Source organism: Hypomesus transpacificus, chromosome 7, assembly GCF_021917145.1.
Source record: "Hypomesus transpacificus isolate Combined female chromosome 7, fHypTra1, whole genome shotgun sequence".
NCBI classification, from domain to species: Eukaryota; Metazoa; Chordata; class Actinopteri; order Osmeriformes; family Osmeridae; genus Hypomesus; species Hypomesus transpacificus.
In genome coordinates, this window is record NC_061066.1 from 6,189,010 (window position 1) to 6,199,215 (window position 10,206).

The window sequence follows — 10,206 nt, forward strand, 5'->3', positions numbered from 1 at the left end:
GAGCAATTTCTGAGGGGGACCCCAAAATGATTGCTGTAACACAGCCTACATCGTAATATGTTAAATGTATATTGAGGAACCATAATTAATACTCCTGGATAATTATCTGTTAGTAACTGAAGGGTTGTCTCAACTTCAAATGTAGTTATAGTAGTGTTTCTTATCAGTCAAGTATGAATGCAGGTGTACAGTATTCACAACCAGCAATACCAAGAAAGGCCAGTATGTACTGTCCACTGTATGGGTGCAGTTTATGTAATTACAACAGGCAGGGTGCAGTCTCATCTAAAATCATCTCAATTGAACTATCATAAAGTCGGGGAAAATTGCCAAACCATTTCTATTGAAGTGTCGACACTTTGTTGGCAAGAGTATGCGGTTCTATAAATTGTGGGTATGGCTGATATGGTTCTTTGCCACCACTGAGGTGACTAGACAGTGCTGTGCCACTGTCTCCTATACTGGTGCTAATGGCAAAAAGGTTGACCACCGGTCCTGCCATGGCTGTGACACTGTCATCTGAAGTCTCTCCCTGGCTCTTTCCCTTTCACCACCCTCACTGACTCACAGAGTGTGGGTATCCATGGATTTACATAATTATTAATGGCAATTATTAAGTCTAAAGAAGAGAACCCGTCATGTTGCCAAACAAGAGACTCAATAAACTTACCTAAGACCCCTGTCTCTGCCAGTCTGTTCCTGCCTACCTGCAGCTCTATTGTCTGTTTGTCACCTGGTGCCTCCTCTGCCTAATGGCATCATCATGAAACATTCAATTAGCACATTTCACATCATTTTTACGAACATTTTATTAACTAGTCTTTGAGATTCAGCCAATAGGGTTCTTTCTTTGCGTTTTGGTGTCCTGAAATGCTCTGATGTCCGTCTTTCTTTTTTCTGAAATTTTTCTACCATGCTGTCCCACACAATGTGCAGGTTATTTACATTTACATGTATGCATTTAGCAGACGCTTTTATCCAAAGCACCTTCCAAGAGAGAGCTTTACAAAATAGCATAGGTCACTGATCATAACAACGAGGTAGTCCCAAACATTGCAAGCAGCCAAAACATGAAGCATACATTGTGAATAAACTAAACAAGTGCCAAAAGGGAAAACCCATAAGAGCATGCAGTTATACAAGTTACAAAAAGTGCAGGACTGTACCTGTAGAAGAACAATCAACAGTAAAATATTTCACAGCGAGTACAAGACTTAACTTCGTTATAACTAACCTACAAGAGCAACAAGTCACTCAATAAGAGTCATTGTTATCCTGGAGGAAAGTAACATCAGGTCCAGCCAAGCATTCCTAAGTGCCGTTGTACTCCCGGAACAAGTGCGTCTTGAGCCTTTTCTTGAAGGTGGGGAGACAGTCAGTGTCCCTGATGGAGATGGGGAGCTGGTTCCACCATTGGGGGGCCAGGCAGGAGAAGAGCTTGTGTTGGGACCGGGCGGTCTTGAGTGGTGGGACCACCAGGCAGTTGTCTGAAGAAGACCGTAAGTGACGGTTGGGGGTGTAAGGTTGCAGGAAAGACTTGATGTAGTCGGGTGCAGTCCCGTTCACTGCTCGGAAGGTCAGTACCAGGGTCTTGAATCTGATACGGGCGTTGATGGGTAGCCAGTGGAGAGAGATGAGGAGCGGGGTAACATGGGAGCGTCTGGATGCGTTCTGAATCCTCTGAAGAGGGCGGGTTGCACATGCTGGGAGACCAGCGAGCAGCGAGTTGCAGTAGTCCAACTTGGTACTCCAATAGTACCAGTGCTTGGACTAGCAGCTGGGTGGAGTGCTCAGACAGGTATCTCCTGATCTACCGGACGTTGTGGGTGAATCTACAAGACCGGGAGACTGCGGCAATGTGGGCCGTGAGGGAGAGCTTGTCATCCATGGTAACCCCAAGGTTCCTGGCAGAGGATGAAGGGGTCACCGTCGCAGATCCCAGGGTGATTGACAGATCGTGGGAGATGGAGGGTTTAGCCGGGATGATGAGAAGTTTTGTTTTGGCGAGGTTCAGCTGGAGGTGGTGCTCGGTCATCCAGGCGGAGATGTCTGTGAGGCAGGCCTCAATTCTAGCTGAGATCCCCGATTTACAGTAGGAGATCTATCATGTATTACCATTCTTCTAGAATAGGCTTCGATCTACCAGGTAGATAGACAGTTAGGAAAGGTAAAACGGATTGCATTGACAATAATTGACAGCTATACGAGTTCACCCTTTACACGACGCAAACTGCAACCTTTTGTCATATTAATATAATTCATGTTTAGTTTTTTTATTGGCTGGCTTCCCAGAATAGCTGAATTTGCAGAGCTAGCGAGCCCCAATTCCGTTTGTGTGGTATTTGCCATCATCTTTGCTATCGCCAGTTTACTCCTGATCGGCACACAGGTGCTTCAAAGTCCCTTAAGACGATTTAGCTTTTGCAACGAGACTATTTAAGATAATTATGAAAATGGTAGAATATAGTATAGTTTTGTTCAGTATCACAAATCATGGAAAATGGATTTTGAAGAACTATAATATCCGTGCTGATCTTGGATTAAATTGACGATAGCTTCCGTCTTTTGACAACGCCAAATAGAATAGGTGCTAGCTAATGTTTGCTCCATCGGTTTGTTTGCTAGCTATGCAAATGCAGCTAGCTTAGTGTGTATAAACCCTGCCAACATAGCGAAATCGCTATGGTGCGATTAACTGGATTAATTTCACGTTAGCTACGTGCATTTCAGATGGTAGACACTCAAGTCACCTTGTCAGATAAGGAACACAACTACTGCATTACTAGCTTCTCGCTGACTCTAATTCAAACAGCTGGTGATGTTACTTAGCTAGCTAACATAGTGACCAGGGAAAATAGTGAAAGTTATGAATGTTTTATTGTATTGAGTGGTAGAAATTAATTGTCAAACCAATCCTTTCTTACAACTACTTACTGGACATCAGCCACCAACGACACAAACAGATACTGTCCGATTTTCACACATGCACCTGCATCACTGCTGAGGGGTGGGGCTGTGGATCAAACCGCTGCGGGACCAAGGGCGGGGTTCGTAATCATTTTAAACTTTAAAAAGCGCCATTGTGTCCATAATCAGCAAAGCGCTTTCATTGCATATTATTAATTTGATTGAAATTACATAATTATGTCTACAGTGATTTATTGGGGGGGACAAATAATATTTTTCCCAGGATTGGGGGGGGTCGTGTCCCCCCTGACCCCCCCGGGATTTCCGCCCATGCCCTGTAGGAACAGAAACTGACTGCACGACCTTGGCATGTAAATTAATTTAACACAATAGGGTGTTATTAAATAAGAAACTCTTATCAAACATTCAGACATTTTGATGAGCCGACAGCAGCTTCTCAATCCCCGCCCACCAGTCAAGCTATGGGCGGAGACGTCATTGGACAGGTGGCAGCTGTCCTGCGACCAGTCACTCTTTTTTGTATATACAGTGGTGGCCAAAATTATTAGAACACTTGGCATGTTCAAGAGATTTCAGTTGTTTTTGTTGAATTGGCCATTAAAATACCCATTAAACGAATGAAATATCTACAAAGTCATCATTATGTTGTATAAATCATAGAAAATAGCCATCATAAGGAGATTTAGGTAATTTTTCTTACAAAAACAAGCTAGGCCTATTTCACTATCAATGTCACACAATCATGTTCCTTCACAGAAGAAGCCAAATTAGTTGTGTAATCATTGTTTGGTGTGATCGTGGTTAAATTGCTGGTGATGCAAGAGTCATAGGACACAGCTGTGTGATTCTTTTGAATGTACAAGGTCTATCCTGCTCATTAAGTGATTGGTAACATCAGGGTTTTGTCACTGGGGCCACACCACCAATTGGTATCAATTCAAAGCCTCTAGACGTAGTCTTGAAGCACATGTTGCTCTTTGAACATGGCTAAGGTGATAAAGGAGCTAACGGGTGAGCAAAGGGCTTGAATAAAGGCCCTTTTTGATGCTGGTTGGAGTTACCGCCGCATAGCCAAGGACTTGAGATGCAGTCCAAGCACTGTAAAGTACACTTTAGACCGCCATGATGCCACCAATTCACACCAGAACCGAAAGGGGAGAGGTAGAAAAAATAAACTTTCAGACAGACAAGTGAAGCATCTCAAAATTCTCAGTCTTAAGGACCGAAGAAAGACCTCACGAGAACTGAGTGATGAGATCAACACCACAATGACTGATGGGGCAACAGTGTCTTCAAGAACTGTGCGACGGAAACTGGGAGAAGAAGGACTTGTTGGCAGAATAGCAGCAAAGAAACCATTATAGAAAGAGAAAAATAGAGTGAAACGCCTGAAATTTGCAAAAGAATACATGAAATGGATGAAGGAAGATTGGTGTAAAGTGTTGTGGACTGATGAGTCCAAGTTTGAACAGTTTGGCAACAAGCGAAGAGTGTATGTTCGACGGAGGGACGGAGAAAGATATAAAAATGAGTGTCTCTTGCCAACACTTAAACATGGAGGGGGTAGTATTATGGTGTGGGGTGCCATTTCAGCCTCAGGAACAGGTGACTTGAAAATTGATGGCATCATGGATAAGACGGTATACCACAACATTCTGGTGAGGCACGGAGTACCATCTAGGAATCGTCTTATTGGGCCTGGATTTATTTTCCAAGAGGACAATGACCCTAAACATTCTTCTAACTATTGCCGGAACTACCTGCGACAGAAGGAATCTGCTGGAACATTGAAAATGATGGACTGGCCCCCTCAAAGTCCGGACCTCAACCCAATCGAGCTAATTTGGGGCGTGTTGAAAAATAAACTGGACAGATCTATTGTACATTCAAAGGAAAGCCTTTGGCTTGAGTTGCAGAAGGCATGGGATAACATTAGTGTGGAAGTTCTCAGTAAATATATTGACACTATGCCAGAGAGATGTGCTGCTGTAATTGCTGCAAAAGGTCGTCGTCGTCGTCGTCGTCATCTGCCGCTTGTCCGGGGATCGGGTCGCGGGGGCAGCGACCTAAGCAGGGAGGCCCAGACTTCCCTCCCCCCGGCCACTTCCGCCAGCTCTTCCTGGGGGACCCCAAGGCGTTCCCAGGCCAGCTGAGAGACATAGTCCCTCCAGCGTGTCCTGGGTCTTCCCCGGGGCCTCTTCCCAGTGGGACGTGCCCGGAACACCTCACCAGGGAGGCGTCCAGGAGGCATCCTAATCAGATGCCCGAGCCACCTCAGCTGGCTCCTCTCGACGCGGAGGAGCAGCGGTTCTACTCTGAGCCCCTCCCGGATGACCGAGCTTCTCACCCTATCTCTAAGGGAGAGCCCGGACACCCTACGGAGAAAGCTCATTTCGGCCGCTTGTATTCGCGATCTCGTTCTTTCGGTCACTACCCATAGTTCGTGACCATAGGTGAGGGTAGGAACGTAGATCGACTGGTAAATAGAGAGCTTCGCCTTTCGACTCAGCTCCTTCTTCACCACGACGGACCGATACAGAGCCCGCATCACTGCGGACGCCGCACCGATCCGCCTGTCGACCTCGCGCTCCATTCTTCCCTCACTCGTGAACAAGACCCCGAGATACTTGAACTCCTCCGCTTGGTTCAGGATCTCCTCCCCGACCCGGAGATGGCACTCCACCCTTTTCCGGTCGATTACCATGGCCTCAGATTTGGAGGTGCTGATTCGCATCCCAGCCGCTTCACATTCGGTTGCGAACCGCTCCAGTGAGAGCTGAAGGTCACGGCCCGATGAAGCCAACAGGACCACATCATCCGCAAAAAGCAGCGACCCGATCCTGAGGTCACCAAACCGGACCCCCTCAACACCCTGGCTGCGCCTAGAAATTCTGTCCATATAGGTAATGAACAGAATCGGTGACATAGGGCAGCCCTGGCGGAGTCCAACCCTCACCGGAAACAAGTTCGACTTACTACCGGCAATGCGGACCAAACTCTGGCACCGGTCGTACAGGGACCGGACAGCCCCGATCAGGAAATCCGGTACCCCGTACTCTCGGAGCACCCCCCACATGAGCCCCCGAGGGACACGGTCGAACGCCTTTTCCAAATCCACAAAACATGTGTAGACTGGTTGGGCGAACTCCCATGTACCCTCCAGGACTCCGCGGAGGGTATAAAGCTGGTCCACTGTTCCACGGCCAGGACGAAAACCACATTGCTCCTCCTGAATCCGAGGTTCGACAATCCGACGGACCCTCCTCTCCAGGACCCCTGAATAGACTTTCCCAGGGAGGCTGAGGAGTGTGATCCCCCTAAAGTTGGAGCACACCCTCCGGTCCCCCTTTTTAAAGAGGGGAACCACCACCCCGGTCTGCCAGTCCAGAGGCACTGTCCCCGATGTCCACGCGATGTTGCAGAGTCGTGTCAACCAAGACAGCCCTACAACATCCAGAGCCTTAAGGAACTCCGGGCGGACCTCATCCACCCCAGGGGCCCTGCCACCGCGGAGCTTTTCAACCACCTCGGCGACCTCAGCCCCAGAGATAGAAGGGCCCCCCCCGATGTCCCCAGACTCTGCCTCCACGTCGGAAAGCGTGTTGGTGGAATTAAGGAGGTCTTCGAAGTATTCCTTCCACCGATCCAGGACGTCCCCCGTCGAGGTCAGCAGCGCACCATCCCCACCGTATACAGTGTTGACAGAGCACTGCTTCCCCCTCCTGAGCCGCCGGATGGTGGTCCAGAACCTTTTTGAAGCCGTTCGGAAGTCATTCTCCATGGCCTCGCCGAACTCCTCCCATGCCCGGGTTTTTGCCTCCGCGACCGCCAAAGCCGCGTTCCGCTTGGCCTGCCGGTACACATCAGCTGCCTCTGGAGTCCTACCAGCCAATAAAGTCCGATAGGCCTCCTTCTTCAGCTTGACGGCATCCCTCACCTCCGGAGTCCACCACCGGGTCCGAGGGTTACCGCCGCGACATGCACCGACCGCCCTGCGGCCGCAGCTCCGGTCAGCCGCTTCAACAATGGAGGCCCGGAACATGGCCCATTCGGACTCAATGTCCCCGGCCCCCCCCGAGACATGATCGAAGCTCTCCCGGAGGTGGGAGTTGGCTGCAAAAGGTGGACATACCAAATATTAAAGTTAAAAGTGGATAAAAACAGTAGGACTCACTTCATATGTTATTTGTTGTGTTCAGAGCAACCATCTGCATGTTTCATGAACATTATGAAATGAAATCATGTTTTGGAGGCAAAAAAAGGTCAATATTTTCAGATCCGACAAGTGTTCTAATAATTTTGGCCACCACTGTATATATTTATTGAATGAAGGGTACATTGGGGTTGTACAGAATAAGATTACAAAGGTATCCTTCACATTTTCTGAGATTTTACAACAACATAAACAACAAAAGCCAACAATCCCCAACCTCCCATCAGTCCCCCACCCACCCTTCACCCTCAGGAAAATAAAAATCATTACATAAAAGAAAACACAAACAGAAGAATAAAACAAATACTTTTTAAAATAATACAAAATAAATAAATAAAGGGCAGCATACGGGGGTAGATTGAATCTTGACAGATAACATTATGCACAAGACTAGTTCAGGAAAAGAAAAGTTTTTAACTCGAGTGCTAGAAGTTGCTCATTGGGCCTGTTTTTCCTCGCTGGTGGCTGCCCATTTGTCCAGCAGAGGTTGCCATGTTTTTCGGAAGTGTCTATCTTTGTTGGAGATCGTATAGCGGAGTCTTTCCATATGCAATATATTTCCCAACTCCCCAAGCCAGCGTCTGACTTCCACTGTTGCAAGATGAGTCGCCTGGCCAACTGAGTACAGAGGGAAATGGCTTGCCCTTCATAGCTTGTAATGCTGGGATCACACACCACTGAACCAAAGATGGCAGGGAGTTGGTCTGGTGTAATAGGGTTACGGAAGGCCTTTGAAATGTAGTCAAATATAAGAGACCAGAAGGAAGTTAGCTTAGAACAAGACCAAAACTGATGTGTAAGAGTACCAGTTTGTTGATTACATTTATCGCATAAAGGAGAAATGTTGGGGTATATGTCATGGAGCCTGGCTTTCGAGAAATGGAGTCTGTGAACTATCTTAAATTTAATTAGAGAATGCCTAGAGTTGATAGAGCTGCTGTGAATTCTATCCATAATTCCCTCCCAAACTGTTGACATTTCAATGTTAAGTTCGTGCTCCCAATAGTTTTTCAACTTGTCAGTGGGCACCACTTCATGGGCCCTTAGCATATCAAATAAAAAGGAAACTGTGCCTCCGCTACCTGGTGTAAGGTGTCGAAGACTGTCCAGTGTGTTGTGTTTGGGCATGTGCTCGTAGTGTGGTATATGGGTCTTGATGTAATCCCTAATCTGGAGGAACCTGAAGAAGTGTGCAGAAGGTAGATCGTATGTCTGTTGTAGGTGTTGAAATGACATTAGGTTACCTTCAGAGTACAGATCCCTTACAAAGACAATATTTTTGGCTTTCCATCTGGAAAAGGCTGGATCCATCAAAGCAGGTGTGAAAGCATGCTTGTGACAAATTGGACTGTCTATGTAGACTTTGGGTAAATCAAGAAAAGATTGAATTTGTTTCCAGATTCTTAAGGAGTGAAGGATAACAGGGTTGTTTATATAGGGAGGTGCTTTTGTTTTCGCCGGGTTATTAAGAAGTGCTGGGAGGTGGCACCACATGAGGATATCTCTATCTGAAGCCATGAGGGAACGCCCCCTTGACTACTGACTGTTGGCATACCATTTTGCCAGTATAGTAGCGCATTCAGATTAGCGCCCCAATAGTATAGCTTAAAGTTTGGCACCCCAAAACAACCTTCTGCCCTACACTTCCCCAGGTGTTTTTGGATATTCTGGCTTTTTTATTGTTCCATATAAAGGCAGATATGATAGTGTCCAGCTTTTTAAAATAATAAAGGGGGATGAAGACAGGGATATTCTGGAAGATGTATAAAAATTTAGGGAGGACAACCATTTTTATGGCGTTAATGCGACCCACCATAGAAATGGGCAGAGTGTTCCAAAATTGGATATTCAGATTTAACTGTTGTATTTTAGAATCCCAGTTGCTGCTGAGGAGTTTGACATGCTCCCTTGTTGCAATGATACCCAAAGTTCTGAATTGGTCTCTTGTCACTTTAAAAGGAGTGGTGCGTAGAAAGTTTAGGTCTACTTTGTCTGATACGGGCATCAGTTCACTTTTTCCCCAGTTGATTTTATAGCTAGAAAAGCTGCTAAAAGTATCAATTCGCTGTAATAAAGGTGGAATGGATGATATCTAGGGATATCATCCATTCTGCAAATAGGGATATCTTATTCTCTGTATTGTGAATCTTAATTGGAGCAATGTCCCTGTTTAACCTAATTTGACTAGCTAGAGCCTCAATGGCTAGATTAAATAGATAGGGTGAACAAGAGCATCCCTGACGCACACCCCTATGGAGATGGAATGGTTGTGAGATGTCACTGTTAGTGAGTATTGAAGCTTTAGGTTGAGCATAGATTATCTTAATCAATTTAATAAACTCTAGGCCAAAGCCAAAGTATTTCAGGGCAGTCAACATGTACCTCCATTCAATGTAATCAAAAGCCTTCTCGGCATCCAATGCGATAACCACAGACTCATCCTTTTGTTTCTGTTAAATGACGTTGAAAAGACGACGTGGGTTGAAATATATATGTCTACCCGGGACAAAGCCAGTCTGGTCCGGGTCTATTAAGCTGGCTATGTATTTACACATTCTATTGGCCAACACTTTGCTGAGTATTTTTGTCTCCATCTGGAGAAGAGATATTGGACGATATGATGACATATCCAACGGATCCCTGTGTTTTTTGAGGATCAAAGCAATGTTTGCATTGTAAAGTGTGGGGGGTAGTACTGAAGCTTCCTTAGCATGGGTGAACATGCGTAAAAGCAAAGGGGCGAGTCTAGATGAGTATCTCTTAAAATGAGTATCTCTTAAAATATTCAATAAAATATTCAACGGCTTTGTTGTTAGGGAATTGAGAAATAGCTGTTACAATCTCCTCCAACGTTATGGCGACGTCCATTGCCTTAGCTGCTGTTTCGTCTAGTGAAGGGAGCTGGCTGATTCATTATCTGTGGATCTGTGGATTTGACTTTAGACTGGTACAGGTCTTCATAAAATGGCCTTGTTTATCTTGACTGGATCTGTTGTGAGGTTACCCTGTTTGTCTCTTATTTTGTGAATGGCGCGTGTAGCCTGTGAATGTCGCAGCTGTCTTGC